The following is a 16,651-nucleotide window of genomic DNA, read 5'->3' as shown; positions in this document are numbered from 1 at the left end:
TCAATTTGTAAGTCTTCATCACTTAGCATTCTCTGCCCTGGAGTTATGGGGGGGGTTCTGAATCACATTCACCTCCACCAATCTGCAACTCCATATCCTCTCCTTCCCCCACCACATAGTCCAGGCACTTCTCCACATCACTTGCCTCACTGCTAGATATAGGTTCTCCTAATACTGCTTTGATTGCATCAACAGACTCCTGGGACCTTTCTTTTTTCTTCTTTTTCCCAGAAGCCCTCTGCCCCTCCCCTTTTTTTGAATTTCCCGCCAAAACAGTCTCTCCCTCCATTTTTTCAGCAAACACAGTCTCCATTTTGTTTTCCACACCACTGCCTTGCCCACCACTTCCATCACCACTCTCATCAACAATATTCTCAACAATTACACTTGTACCATTTTTAACACGTTCAGCATATGTCCCACCTTTAGTCTGCCGCACACTTCTTTTATTCTCAACAATATCCGCACGTGATTGTCTGGTATTGAAATACGTACATTTTCTCGCCAAATGGTCCCCACCTCCACATACATCACAATACCGCTTCTCCACACAATCCTTCACCACATGACCGGTTTTTCCACAATTTCTACACACATCACCTTTAACCGGACACTCCTCCTGCACATGGCCATAAGTCAGACAGTGCCTACAGTACTTAAGTTGCCCTTGATAAAAACAAAAGCCCCTCTCTCCTCCGATAGCAAAAACTGCAGGAACCGCAACATCTTTCTTAAACTTAACAAAAAATCTTCTTTTGCCATTTAAATATCCGTGTTTGTTAGTCAATCTCCGGTCAAAACTTACTTCATCACAGTAACGCCTCAAAAATGCAGCCACGGTAAGATCATCAACCTTTGGATTGTACATATGAACTATTATAGCTTGCCTCACCATTTGAAACGAAGGTAGTACTTTGACGTGTTCCAAGAATTCCGGTTTTCTTTCTTCTTTCATCTTTAACAGATCCATGTAAATTCGCTGGCAAAGCCCCTCGGAACAAACGGTTAAATCAAATATACCTTGTTTTGGAAAATCTTGTAAAGCAAGCACATCCTTTACCTTTAAATATGTAAGTTTCTTCAACAACTCTCCCACGATCCAGTCCAATCCGATACTCATCCGATATCCATCCTTCACTTCCAAACGCACAGTGTCCTCGAGACCTCGAGACATCTTGATAAAGCGCAGGTTACTGCCGAAGTTTCACCCACAGATCGCCCCCGTCAACACCCAGGGCCCCCCCGCAAAGGAGGACCCCGATATCTACCTAGCGGCCAAAACCAGACACAGTATCTTTCGACACTACACCTGATCCTAGCCAACAAGGCCGAGAAGCGATGAGTCACAGCAATTTTATTATTATTTTTTATTTTTTTTTCCTCAGTAATTAGACATAAACATACTCAATCAGTCAACTCCAACGTGGCTCAACACATAATATGTCTATTTTACATCATTGGACCCCTACAAAACAAAAATTAAAAATAAAAACTCAACAAAAAATCAGGATCTACTCATATATTGGCTCCATTGAGATGTTTTCCAGATTTTTTCAGCTTCATTTTCACCGATCCTCTTTTTATCCAATAAATATATTGTAAAAATCCTAGATAAAAAGACTTTAGAACATTTCCTTGGTGCTAGAACGACTTTTTTAAAAATCACTAAATTTCTAACATCCCACAATACCTCTTTAAAAACTGAGAATAAAAGCCAACACACACGTGAGTTTGATAAAATCTTAAAATCCTGTCCAATAAAAACTTTCTCATAACTAAAAATCTTCCATCCTGTCAGTGCAATAAAAAGGACTTTTAAAATATTAAAAACTTTTTTCGCATAGCAGCACTCCCAAAACAAATGGCAAAGGTCTTCACTTTCTCTACAGTCTTCCCTTGGACATCTCTCCGCCACTCTTATGCCCCTAGAGTTCATAAACATTCTGGTCGGGAGACATCCGTGAAAACTAAGCCATACCACATCTTTCTGTTTGTTTGAGAGACCTAAAACATTAAAAAGCTTCCATATTTTTGCAGACTGTGCAGAATTACAGAACGGTACATCATACAACAATTCCTTCTTCCTTCCAGCTTTTATAATCTCATTTTTATCAGGTTTACTTATAGAGCCCAATTCGTACTGATCATAAAAAGATCTGAGTACCACATAAAATTTCGGGATGACAAAAGCAATGGGTTTACTCAGTTCTCTTTCACACCAGCCCCATTTAGTAAACAACCATCCTGCTAAAAATCTGCACATATCTGCCATCCTACCATTGCACTTTAAAATTTTAAAAATAAGTAAAAAATAATTCCTTTGGATAAAAAAGTCTATATTTGGGAAGTCGTACCCGCCCAAATCAGTTTTGGTCATAACAGCAGCTCTTCTCCTTTTCTCCATTTTAGACCCCCAAAAAAACACAAAAAGACTTCTTACCATCCTCTTCATCCACAACTTCCCGGGTGGTAAAATAATACAAGTATATAAAAGCAAAGGTAAAATCACAGTTTTTGTTATTAAAACTTTCCCTTTCAGAGATAGCTGCCTAAGTCTCCAAAAGTTCAGCTTTTTCTCCACCTTTTCTTTCAATCTTGCAAAACTCTTCTCATTTTTACTTTTCTTCTCAAATATAATTCCTAATATCTCTGCCTCCTCTTTAATAGGGATCCCCTCCACCTTCACCTCCACTTGCTTACCATAGTTCACTAATTGACATTTGTTCCAGTTAACGCTCATTCCAGTCACACTACAAAAGATCTTCATATGCAAATTCACCCGGTTAAGGTCCGCTTGATTTTGGCAAGAAAAAACAGCATCATCCATATATCCAAAGGATTTGATCTTCTTCCCAGAACTCCCAGGTATAAAAATTCCTTGAACACATTTATCTTTTTGAATTGATTTTAAAAGTGGTTCCATGGCGCAAATAAAAAGGATCGGGGAGAGAGGGCAGCCCTGCCTAACTCCGGACCTTACCTCAATTGCTGAGCCCACCCTTCCATTTATTAAAATATGACTAAAAACATTAGAATACATGCCTCTAATCAAATCTAAAATTTTCCTTGGGACCCCCATCCTCTCCAATGTAAAAAATAAAAACTTATGTGATATTTTATCGTAGGCCTTCTCAAAGTCTGTAGTTTCAATAAATAAAGGGATGTTATTAAGATCAGCATAAAAAATCATATCTCTCAATAAAATTAAATTATCTGATATCCTCCTACCTGGAACAGCACATACTTGATATTCATCCACCATATATTTCACCACTTCAATCAAACTACTTGCCACTACCTTTGCCACAATCTTATAGTCGCAGTTGAGAAGCGTAATTGGTCTCCAATTTTTTATTTCTTTTTCATTACCTTTTTTATAAATTAAAGTAACCATCCCCTCTCTCATGGTATCAGATAAAACCCCGTTATTAAAAATAAAACGTACTACGCGACATAATTCTTCTCCAATAATATCCCAATACAATAAATAAAATTCCACAGGAAGACCATCACTTCCAGGAGTCTTCCCACTCGCCATCCTTTGCACTGTATTTTTTATTTCATCGTCCTTTAAATCACCGACTAAAAAATCTTTCTCTTCCTTTGGAATATTATCTGAAATCACTTCACAGTATTCTTTTATCTCACTATCAGAAGCTTTACTTTCATTTTTAAAAAGTGCATCATAAAAACCACAAATATGATCTACCATCTTATCACCAAAAACTTCACCATCCGGGGTTAAAACCGACTTAAAAACACCCTTTGATTTAAAACTCTTTCTAAAGAAATACCTGGAACACTTTTCATCCTCCTCCAAATGTTTTACCTTAGAATTATGCACAATATTTTTTCCTCTTGCCACAAACTCCTTTTTCCTTGCCTCTTTTATTTCCTTAATTTCATCATCCACCTCCCAACCACAGCTTTTAAGCTTATAAAGCGCTTCAATTCTGCCAATCAAAGCATTCTCCTTTTCCCTCCTCTCCTGTGCTCTTTTCACACATATATTTTTAAAAAAGGAAGCAAACCTTCCTTTCGCCCAGTCCCACCACTCAAGTATACAATTAAAACACTTCTGTTTGCTGACACATAATAAAAACACTTCTGTAAAACTGTTTTTAATTCCTTCTTCCTCCAACAATCCAACATTTAACTTCCAATAACCTCTACCAAAGCTAATGGACTCAGAAAGACCTATTTCGACAAGAACCATCTTATGGTCAGAAAAACTGGTCATCACATGGTCACACCTGGTCACCTCCGTTCCATCAGACACTAATGCATAATCAATTCTGGACCTGGAACGCCCACTATCAGCAATATATGTAAATTTGTCATCCCCATTGACCATCAGCCCAGCATCCTTAAAATGCAAATCTTGGATCATATCATTAAGCAAGGTAGAGGTTGTATCAATTTTCACATCTGAATTGCTGTGTCTATCTTGTACACTCCAAATACAATTAAAATCCCCTAAAAGAATAATATGGTCGCGACCAGGCATAAAAAGCTTAAGAGTTTCTAAGAATAAAATACGTTCACGTTTAAAAGCAGGAGCATACACACTAAAAACTTTAAAACGTTGTCCTAAAAACTCCAAACTTAAAGAAACACATCTACCTGGTAACACAACTTTAAACTCCAAAACATTAATTTTATTATTCTTCACTAAAATCCCAACACCTTCATTTTTATTCTCCGTGCAAGGCGACCAAAAGGATTTGCCACACTCCCACTCTGACTCATGAGGGGCAGACCTTATTGCGCATTCTTGTATACGCAAGATATCAGCTTTAACACCTTTAAGAAAATCAAAAACTGCAGCTCTCCTATTATTAGATCCAATACTTCTAACATTCAATGTAGCTAAAACCAAACTCATTATTAAGATGTTAAAAATTTTACAATCCATAACTATTTAATGAAGATTGGCTATCTACTTTTCTTTCAACAACAGGCGATCCTACATCAGAATCCCTGAAAGTAGTATTAGACCACACAGGATCCTCCTGGCTTCCAGACCAACCTCCGCCCTCTCCTTTCTTTGGTCTTTTTGAGACAGAACCAGGAGGATTTAAATTAATTTCCAATTCCTCATAATCACTACTTATTTTTTGACAAGGAGTTATGGGAGCATCTGAATCACATCCACTCATTTGGAATTCCATATCTTCACCTTCTCCCACAACATGATCCGGAAATTTTTCCTCCTCTCCCTCATCACTGCTAGAAATTTCACCACCTAATGTCCTTTCAAGGGCAGCAACAGTCTCCTGGGATCTCGCCTTCTTCTTCTTTTTTTTCCCAGAAGCCCTCTGCCACTCCCCCTCATTTGAATTTCCCGCCAAAACAGCCTCTCCCTCCATGTGGTCACCAAACACAGTCTCCATTTTGTTTTCATTTTCACCACTTCCACTCTCCTTCTCATGAGTAACATTTGAGACAATAACGCTTGCACTGTTTTTCACACGCTCAGCATATGTCCCACCACTTGACCGCTGCATCCTATTTTTTTTCTCCACAATTTCTGCACGTGACTGCCTGTTATCAAACAAATTACATTTCCGCGCCAAATGATCCCCACTTCCACAAACATCACAATAACGCTTTTCAGTACAGTCTTTCACCATATGCCCAGTCAGCCCACAATTCCTACACACATCACCTTTTTGTGGACATTCCTCTTGCAAATGGCCATAATTCATGCAGTGTCTACAGTATTTGAGTTGCCCCTGATAAAAACAGAAGCCTCTCTCTCCCCCTATAGAAAAAACAGCAGGAACCGACATATCCTTTTTAAATTTTACAAAAAATCTCCTCTTCCCATTAAGGTATCCATGTTTGTTGGTTAATCTTTGGTCAAAGCTCACTTCATCACAATACCGCCTTAAAAAGGCTGCAACAGTCATATCACCAACTTTAGGGTTATACATATGGACCACTAACGTTTGTCTCACCATTTAAAAAGAAGGAATAATTTTAACATGTTCCAAAAAGGCCGGCTTCTTCTCCTCTTTCATCTTCAGCAAATCCATATATATTCTTTGGCACAAACCCTCGGAACAAACCGTTAAATCATAAATACCCTGTTTAGGGAAATCTTGTAAAGCCAACACATCCTTTACCTGTAGGTACTCCAACTTCTTCAACACCTCTCCAACGACTTTATCCAGCCAGATGTTCATCCGGAAACCATCTTCTACCTCCAACCGCACAGAGTCCTCGAGACATTTTTAAATAGCGCAGGATCACCAAAAAGCTCACCCACTAGGTTGCACTCGCTAGCACCCAGGGCCCCCCGCAAGGAGGACCCCGATCACTCCCTGCCAACCAAGACCAAACGCGACACCTTTCGATGCTACACTTGATCTTAGCATATGAGACAGAGAAAACTATTGTTGCAACAAAGAGAGTTACTCAATCAAATTTATCTATCTTTAAACGGGTACCCTTCTACATTAAGGAGAGCTCCTGATGCACTTAGGAGAGCCACAATTCTGCGAAATACATGATTGTGCATAGCAAGCTACACAATGCTACTATGGATTTCTGGGAAAGATATGCAAATTAGCTTCCATAAGCCTATAGCAGAATATTTTGATTTGCATATCATCATTCTAGAAAAAAAATTATGGATTGTTGTCTAAATTCGTAATAACAAGTATGTTTTGAGTAAGAGTGAAAACTAGAGGGAGACCATATGAGACAGAGAAAACAAAGAGCGTTTCTCACTCCAATTTATCTATCTTTAAATGGGTACCCTTTTACATTAAGGAGAGCCCCAATTCTGCGAAATACATGATTGTGCATGGCAAGCTACACAATGCTACTATGGATTTCTGGGAAAAATATGCAAATTAGCTTCCATAAGCCTATGGCAGAAGATGTTAATTTGCATATCATCATTCTAGAAATCAAAAATAATGGATTGTTGTCTACATTCATAATAACAAGTATGTTTTGAGTGAAAGCGAGAGCATATGATTCATATAAAACTACTGCTGCAACAAAAAGAGTTTCTCAATCCAATATATCTATCTTTAAACGGGTACCCTTTTACATTAGGAGAACTTCTGATGCACCTAGGGGAGCCCCAGTTTTGCGAAATACATGCTTGTGCATGGCAAGCTACACAATGCTACTATGGATTTCTGGGAAAGATATGCAAATTAGCTTCCATAAGCCTATGGCAGAAGATTTTAATTTGCATATCATCATTCTAGAAACCAAAAATAATGGATTGTTGTCTACATTCGTAATAACAAGTATGTTTCGAGTGAGAGTGAAAACTAGAGGGAGACCATATGAGACAGAGAAAACTATTGCTGCAACAAAGAGAGATACTCAATCCAATTTATCTTTCTTTAAACAGGTACCCTTTTACATTAAGGAGAGCTCCTGATGCACCTAAGGGAGCCCCAATACTGCGAAATACACAATTGTGCATGGCAAGCTACACAATGCTACTATAGATTTCTGGGAAAGATATGCAAATTAGCTTCCATAATCCTATAGCAGAAGATGTTAATTTGCATATTATCATTCTAGAAACCAAAAATAATGGATTGTTGTCTACATTCGTAATAACAAGTATCTTTTGAGTGAGAGTGAAAACTAGAGAGAGACCATATGAGACAGAGAAAACTATTCATGCAACAAAGAGCGTTTCTCAATCCAATTTATCTTTCTTTAAACGGGTACCCTTTTACATTAAGGAGAGCTCCTGATGCCCCTAGGAGAGCCCCAAATCTGCGAAATACATGATAGCGCATGGCAAGCTACACAATGCTACTATGAATTTCTGCGAAAGATATGCAAATTAGCTTCCATAAGCCTATGGCAGAAGATGTTAACTTGCATATCATCATTCTAGAAACCAAAAATAATGGATTGTTGTCTACATTCATAATAACAAGTATGTTTTGAGTGAAAGTGAAAACTAGAGGGAGACCATATGAGACAGAGAAAACTATTGATGCAACAAAAAGCATTTCTCAATCCAATTTATCTATCTTTAAACGGGTACCCTTTTATATTAAGGAGAGCCCCAATTCTGCGAAATACATGATTGAGCATTTCAAGCTACACAAATAAGCTTCCATAAGCCTATGGCATAAGATGTTAATTTGCATATCATTATTCTAGAAATTAAAAATAACGGATTGTTGTCTATATTCGTAATAACAAGTATGTTTTGAGTGAGAGTGAAAACTAGAGGGAGACCGTATGAGACAGAGAAAACTATTGCTGCAACAAAGAGAGATACTCAATTCAATTTAACTATCTTTAAACGGGTACCCTTTTACATTAAGGAGAGCTCCTGATGCACCTAGGAGAGCCCCAATTCTGCGAAATACATGATTGTGCATGGCAAGCTACACAATGCTACTATGGATTTCTGGGAAACATATGCAAATTAGCTTCCATAAGCCTATGGCAGAAGATGTTAATTTGCATATCATCATTCTAGAAACCAAAAATAATGAATTGTTGTCTACATTCGTAATAACAAGTATGTTTTGAGTGAGAGTGAAAACTAGATAAATTTAATAATGAATAAATAAACATACAAAAAGTGAAACCAATTTTTATAAAAATATTAAACATAACACAACTAGCATAATTCAATTTCAGTCATAATTAAATTATAACCTAAAACAGTAAAAAAACCACAACTTGACTTCAGTCATCATCAAAAATAAACACCAATCAATATTAACCATCTTTAGATATTATCATCCTCTTATTTTGTTTTATCAAACACATCAAAAGAGCATCATACATAGAATCCAACTCTTCCATTGAGACATCTATTTTCTCTTCTAATGCTTTTACTACCCAGTCATCTGGCTTATAAGTCCTCACAAACCACTCTGGATTTCCTTCATATGTACGTGCAACTTCATTACTCGCCTTCTTTAAATCATCCCCCGGATAACATAATCTTAATGTTTTTTGCCACCTTTTCTCCTCACTCTTTTCCCCCTTCCTTCCACTTTTCTTTTCATCTTCTGAAGCTGACAACTCTAGTCCGAGCTTAACTTCTAAATTCTTCTTCTTTTCTAATTTGCCCTCTATTTCTTTAGCATGCTCTCTTTTAATGTCTTCCTCCTTCTCCTCTGTAGAAAATTTCCCTTCTTTTTTAGTCTCTTTAACTGCTCTTTTTATTACTACTTCCTGTACTACATTTGTTTCTTTTTCACTCTCTTCAGTATCTTTCCTTTTTTTACTCTTTTTACTCATTTCTTTTTCCTTTTCCTCTTTTTTCTTTCGTGTACAAGTGGAGTACATATGTCCCACCTGCCCACACAAATTACACTTTTTCTCTTTTCTACAAGTACTAGCAAGATGCCCTATCTCTTCACAATTTATACACCACAAAAACTTACAATCATCTTTAACATGCCCGTATTGTTTGCAATTTCGACAAAAATTGGACATTCCATTAAAGAACAAGTCTCCATTAACATTTCCAATTTTAAAGCGACTTGGGGGGAAGATTATATCTCCCCCTTCCTTTTCAAAGAAAGTTACAAAGAACTTCCTCTTCATAGTCCAGATACCATATTTGTTATATATTTTACCTGCAGGCACCACTTTTTCGCAATGCCTCATTAAGAAACCATAAATGTCTTCCTCTGGTATATAAGGGCTGTACATTAACACAGTCACCATCCGTTGCCTTCGAGGAAAATGTGGGATAAACATCACTCCATCAAGGATAGGGTTCAGTCCACACTGTTCCAGCCGCTTTAGCACAATTGTGCAAATGTCCTCTGTGACGAAAACAACATCATAGACTCCGCGCTTAGGGAAGTCCAGCATAGCCAACACCAACTCTTTTCGAATGTCCACAAGTCCCAAAAGAATATCTTCAACAAGAAAGGTAAGTCCCCTCCCTCGTTTCTATGGATCTTGTAATACAAAACGGACTCCATTCTTTATCCTTTGGAAATTAGGCACTTCTCTCGCATCATGGCTTTCAAATTCCGGAACTCCTTCCCGATCAGGGTCTCGAACCTCCGTCTCCGCCATCTCGATACGCCACTGGAACCAAAACCAGTGCCCTTCACCTGCTACCTAGGCGGCAGGCAGGTAAGGTGATCGCCTCTCGTTGCCTGGGGACTAAGCCAGCTGCCCAATAGCAGCAATGGTTAAGGCCCTGGCTATAAACCAGGACCAGCTCCAAAGGCCGAGCAGCCGGGTACCCCAAGCACCTTCTGACCAAGACCCAGTGTATCTTTTTTTTTTTTTTTTTTTTTTTTTTTTTTTTTTTTTTTTTTTTCTAAACCACTCAGTGGTCAATATCTAAAAGCACTTGATATGCTTATATAATATACTTTTCCCAGACCTCATCACTGTGGCATTCTTTATTTTATTTCGAAAATTTTTATTCAAATCAAATTTTGTTAATCAAAAACCTCCACTTCTTAAACTTCCACACACCCTCACTATCTACACCACCACCGTACTTCTTATCCCAACAATATATCACATATAACCTTGACAATATTAATTTCAAACATTCTTCCTCTGATATCACTTCTCTTTTGAACACCAACAAGTTCCTCACATCCCATAAACACTCCAAAACACACACGACTATAAACCATAACAACCTAATATTCTGCTTCCCACCTGCACCTAAACCAAACATTGCTACCTTCCAATCCATATATTTCACCCCAGTCAATTCCTTAATCAGTCCTCCCATCCCTTTCCATACGTTTTGCGCATACTTATCATCCCACCACAAATGTCTCACACTTTCACTTGCACCACACCCTTCTCTTGGACAAAATTCAGACTTCACCAAATCTCTCTTCTTCTGTACCTCTCTCACTGGTAAAATATTCTGCCAACCCATCCATACAATATCCTTTTGTCTGTTTGACACACCCTTAACACCCAACTTTTTCCACACTACCACCGCCACCTCTGACCTCAATCCCATAATATCACACTCAAGTTCATTCTTACATATCACATTCATCACTGCCTTCTTATTCTTAAATCCATTCATCTCAATCCCCAGCAGATCATATTTCCTAATAAATTTTTCCACCACCTCATACCATACGGAACACTTAAACGCCACAGGCACCCTTGCATCTCTCGTCCTCCATCTTAATCCATACATCATCCATCCAGCCATATATCGCATCATATAAGCACATTTATTCTCTTTCCCATACATTAGAACAAAATTCTTAACATACGCCACTCCAAAAAAACACTCAAACTCTGGCAACCCAAGTCCTCCTCTTTCTTTAGATTTACACACATCCGTTCTCTTCAATTTCTCCATTTTACTTGCCCATAAAAAGGTAAACACCATTTTCTCCACCTTTCTCATCTTCACCGTGTTAGCTGGATAAATAGAAAAAACGAACCATATCACAGGTATAATAACAGACTTTACAATCAAAACTTTCCCAGACAAACTCATATCTCGCATTCTCCAATAATTAAATTTCCTTTCAATCCGTTTCCCACACTCATCCCAACTTTCATCCCCCTTCAAATTATCATTAAAAAGAACTCCCAACACTTTAATAGCATCACTTTCATATACCACATCCTCCAACCTCACCGAACTATCCCCAAAACACTTAAACGAACATTTATTCCAATTGACCCTGAATCCCGATGCACCACAAAAAAGATCCAAAATCAACCTCCCTCTCCTAATAGCAGCCATATTATCATTCAGAATCACCACATCATCCATGTATCCCAAAATATTCACATACCTCCCTCCACTCCCTGGAATAAGCATTCCTCTCATCACTTTATCCTTCCTAACCATACACATCAATACTTCAATCACACTTATGAATAAGACAGGGGACATAGGACATCCCTGTCTTACCCCCGACAACACATCCACCCTTTTACTTAAACGCCCATTAACTAACACTTCACTACTAACTCCATCATATAAACTTCTCACACACTTCAGAAATTCCTCAGGATACCCCATCACACTCAACACTTTAAACATATATTCATGTGAAACCCGATCAAACGCTTTTTCAAAATCAACAGTTAACACCATACATTTCTGCTTCCTATCCTTGCAATCTCCAATCATATCCCTCAATAACATCAGATTTTCATTCATACTTCTCCCTGGCACCGCACATACCTGATCCTCCCCAACCACACTCCCAACAACACTACGCATACGATTCGCCAAACACTTACTAAAAATCTTATAATCCACATTTAAAAGCGTGATCGGTCTCCAATTCTCAACTTTCTTCTTCTCGCCTTTCTTAAAAATCAAAACCACCACCCCCTCTTTCATAGATTCACTCAATACACCCTTTTGCCACATATACTTACATACTTCCAACAGATCCTCTCCCATGCACTCCCATGCTTTCATGTAAAACTCCACTGGAATCCCATCTTTCCCAGGTGTTCTATTCCTTCTAGAGTCAAAAACAATTCCCTTAATCTCCTCCAAAGACATACCAACACACAACCGCTCCTGCTCTCCCTTATCTAACTTACCCTCTAAACACATTACAACCTCCTTCATTAACCTATTATCCACCCACTTATTTGCATACAAACCAGAATAAAATTTCTCAACTTCAGCAATCACACCATCACCACAAACACACTGCCCGCTCTCATTTACCACCTCATCCATATCTTCTTTCTTTCCACACACCTTCTTAAAAAAAAACCTTGTACACTTCTCATTCTCTTCCAAAAACAACACTTTAGATCGAAAAATAATCTCTTTACCCTTTCTCTCCATAATTTGTTTCAACTCTTTCTTCCCTTTCATCATTAAATCCTCCACATCCACACCCAAACCTTTTAGTTTTCTGAGCCATTCCATCCTCATATTCAATTCTTTATATTCCTCTCTCAACATCCTAGCTTTCTTGCCCCCCCACTTCTTAAAAAACACTTTAACTCTTTTTTTCATCCAGTCCCACCATTCTAAAACATTCACAAAATCCCTTTTCTTACCCCTCCACCGCTCATATTCAACTCTGAAACATTCCATAATCCTTAAATCATCCAACAAACCAACATTCAACTTCCAATACCCCCTCCCATACGTACTGCCAACTGCCCCTTCCACACAACATTTCAAACACATATGATCCGTAAACCACACATTCTCCTGAGCATACTTAACACACTTTAAATTTTTGGATATGAAAATGAAGTCGATCCTGGATGTTACATTGCCTGTCTCTGAAAAAAAAGTACACGGTGGTGGTTTCCCCAGCACGACCTCAGCTATATCTAAAAAGGAAAAATCATCGATTAACTTGTGTAATAAATTCCCAGATACATCCTTCTTATCACCTTCTAACACACAATTAAAATCACCCAGCAAAATAGTCTCCATTCTCCCCACCAACAACACATTCAACCTCTCTAATAAGCTCACCCTCTCCTCTTTTTTTGTAGAACCATACACATTCACTACCCTAAACTTCCATTTATTATACTTTATAACAGCCAAAATACACCTTCCTGCCTCAACAACCGTATATGACTCCACACACATCCTATTATTTTTTAACAAAATCCCAACCCCCGAATTCCTATTCTCACATGACCCAGACCACACAGATTCCCCATGCTTCCATTCATCCTTACTTAACTCCTCAGCAATCCCACATTCTTGCAAACATACAATATCAGCATTTTGATTTTCTAGAAAATCAAAGATAGTTGCCCTCCTAGGCCTTGACCTTAAAAGACGGACATTCAAGGATAATGCATTGATGACAATTTTGTCCCCCATTTAAGGACTTTTTGGAGGGTATAATTCTCCTTTCCCCTCATTACTCTCAGCCTTCTTCTCCTTGAAGGGAGTAGCCAGAGCTGAAGACCCCAGTCACGAGATCGTCTAAAAAACGCTGATCGTTCCCTAACTCAGAGTTGGGAAAGGTCCTCTCCCCACGGGGGCTTGCGTCCTCACTTGACGGGGATTCCATCCTTGGCCGCTTTACTGAGAGATCCAAACCATATTGCTCCATGCTTGTTGCTGGCCTGGAGAAATCTCCTTGGCCTCTAACTTCAACCTCCACCTGCTCCTGCGCCTCTTCCTCAGGTATAACCGGGGTTTTGGACAGAGAGATGTCCATTTCCCCCTCACCTTGTAAACCGGTTACCTCATCTGACGGAAGAACAAAGTCTGGAAGAGAAAAATCCATCCCATCATTTGCTCCTCCCCGCACCCCCTCCGCCTCCACATCAGCCGCACCGTCACTTCTGTCGATCACCGGCTCAACCTGGGCCTGCTTCTGGTATCTCACGGGGACCGAAAGCTGCGCTTTAGCAGCATCGGAGTATGTTTTGGGTTTTGGCTTAGGTGGATTTGCATTTAAAGGGCAATCCCGGAACACGTGACCAACCTGGCCACACACATTGCACTCCCTCGGGTTGGTACAGGAACCGGAAAGATGTCCTTCCTTATTACAGTTGGAACACCTCAGAATTGTTTCTCTGCATCCATCCATAGTGTGACCATAGATCTTACACTTTCTACAGAAAGCTGGATTACCAGGAAAAAATAAATACCCTTTATCCTTCCCGATAGCAAAAGACATCGGGGGATAGCACAAACCACCTGGTCTCGATATGTCCGCTTTGAATCTGACAAAGTATTTATACTTCCCTGTCCAGAGGGACTCAGAATTCAAAACTTTGTGACCAAAGCGCACCACCTCACAATACCTCCCCAAAAAAACAGAGATGTTTTCCAGTGGGACGTATGGATTATGCATGTAAACGACTAATGGGATATCATCATTATACAACACCGTGAAAGTGACCCCATCAAGAACAGGGTCATTCTCGTATCCTTTCAACATGGTGAGAAGATTATGACATGCGGCAGGATTTGTTAACACCAAAGTATACTGTCCTCTCTTTGGATCCTGTAAGCACAAAATTTCCTCTCGTCTAACATGCAATAACCTAAACAGTACCTCTTGTACGATATATTCCAATGAGAATTTTCCTCGCTTTTCCTCCGAGATGTGGATCCCAAAACCATTCTTAACTCGGTAATCCTCTTTTCCCGCAGAGCGGATAATGACGCCCATCTTCAGAATGTCGTCCGTTGGCCCACGTCCTCCGTCCTCCGTCCTCCGTCCGTGTCCGGTGATCGCCTTCTCAACCTCACTTCTGGCTGCGTCCGGTCATGCCATGATCGCAGCCAAAAGGCCGAGAAGCGATCCCTAGGTTACAGCAACAGCATATGAGACAGGGAAAACTATTGCTGCAACAAAGAGAGTTACTCAATCCAATTTATCTATCTTTAAACGGGTACCCTTTTACATTAAGGAGAGCTCCTGATGCACCTAGGAGAGTTCCAATTCTGCAAAATACATGATTGTGCATGGCAAGCTACACAATGCTACTATGGCTTTCTGGGAAAGATATGCAAATTAGCTTCCATAAGCCTATGGCAGAAGATGTTAATTTGCATATCATCATTCTAGAAACCAAAAATAATGGATTGTTGTCTACATTCGTAATGACAAGTATGTTTTGAGTGAGAGTTAAAACTAGAGGGAGACCATATGAGACAGAGAAAACTATTGCTGCAACAAAGAGAGATACTCAATCCAATTTATCTTTCTTAAAACGGTTACCCTTTTACATTAAGGAGAGCTCCTGATGCACCTAGGGGAGCCCTAATTCTGCGAAATACATAATTGTGCATGGCAAGCTACACAATGCTACTATGGATTTCTGGGAAAGATATGCAAATTAGCTTCCATAAGCCTATGGCAGAAGATGTAAATTTGCATATCATCATTCTAGAAACCAAAAATAATGGATTGTTGTCTACATTCATAATAACAAGTATGTTTTAAGTAAAAAAGTGTCCAGCAGTATTGATCCCTTTAAAACATAACTTTTACTTATTCATCTTATATAAAATAATACCACCGTAGTGGTTCACCAGTGAAGATTAGTGAGACAAACGACAAATAACAAACAATAATAGATGCTTCTGGGAGCCTTCCTTAGATATATCAAGTGGTGAGTGAACACAGGGCAGCTAAGGGGAGCAGTAGGTAAATCTAACCTGTCCCTTTCACTCACCCTGTCTATTTCCTCAGCCCAGGGACGTCCCCTGATGGTGGAGACTCCCTGTCCTCGTGCCTGGGCTGACTGCCCTGCGTTTACCCTCCTCTCAAAAAATGTATATAATGAAAAATATTTAACACAGCTCCCCAGAAGCTGACGGGTGATACTCTGTGTCCTAGGTAAAAAATTACCAACATGGACACCAATAGATAAAACAAGACCAAATGGTATTTGTAAATAGGTGAACAAATATATGTATTGCCTATAGAAATGAGGAACCAGACACTAGGGCATCAAAAGCTGTGTATACCCAGGCTAGTTAATATAACCCCGCACTGAGGCATCAATGCTGTGCATTCCCAGGCTGGTTCATGTAGCCCCTACGCGTTTCCCCTATTCCTAGGTTCATCAGGGGGCATTCACGGTCAAGGGTACAACCGTCATCAAATACAGATATATGAGATATACTTAAGATATAGTGGAGGAAACAGGATCAGAGACGCAGACGATAATGTGCATAGGGCCAAGGGACCAATTGATATGTCCCACCTGTGGAGAATAAAGGCAC

This window comes from Bufo bufo, chromosome 4 (genome assembly GCF_905171765.1).
Source record: "Bufo bufo chromosome 4, aBufBuf1.1, whole genome shotgun sequence".
Lineage (NCBI taxonomy): Eukaryota > Metazoa > Chordata > Amphibia > Anura > Bufonidae > Bufo > Bufo bufo.
The sequence above is the reverse complement of the archived record's forward strand: the minus strand, read 5'-3'. Positions refer to the sequence as shown.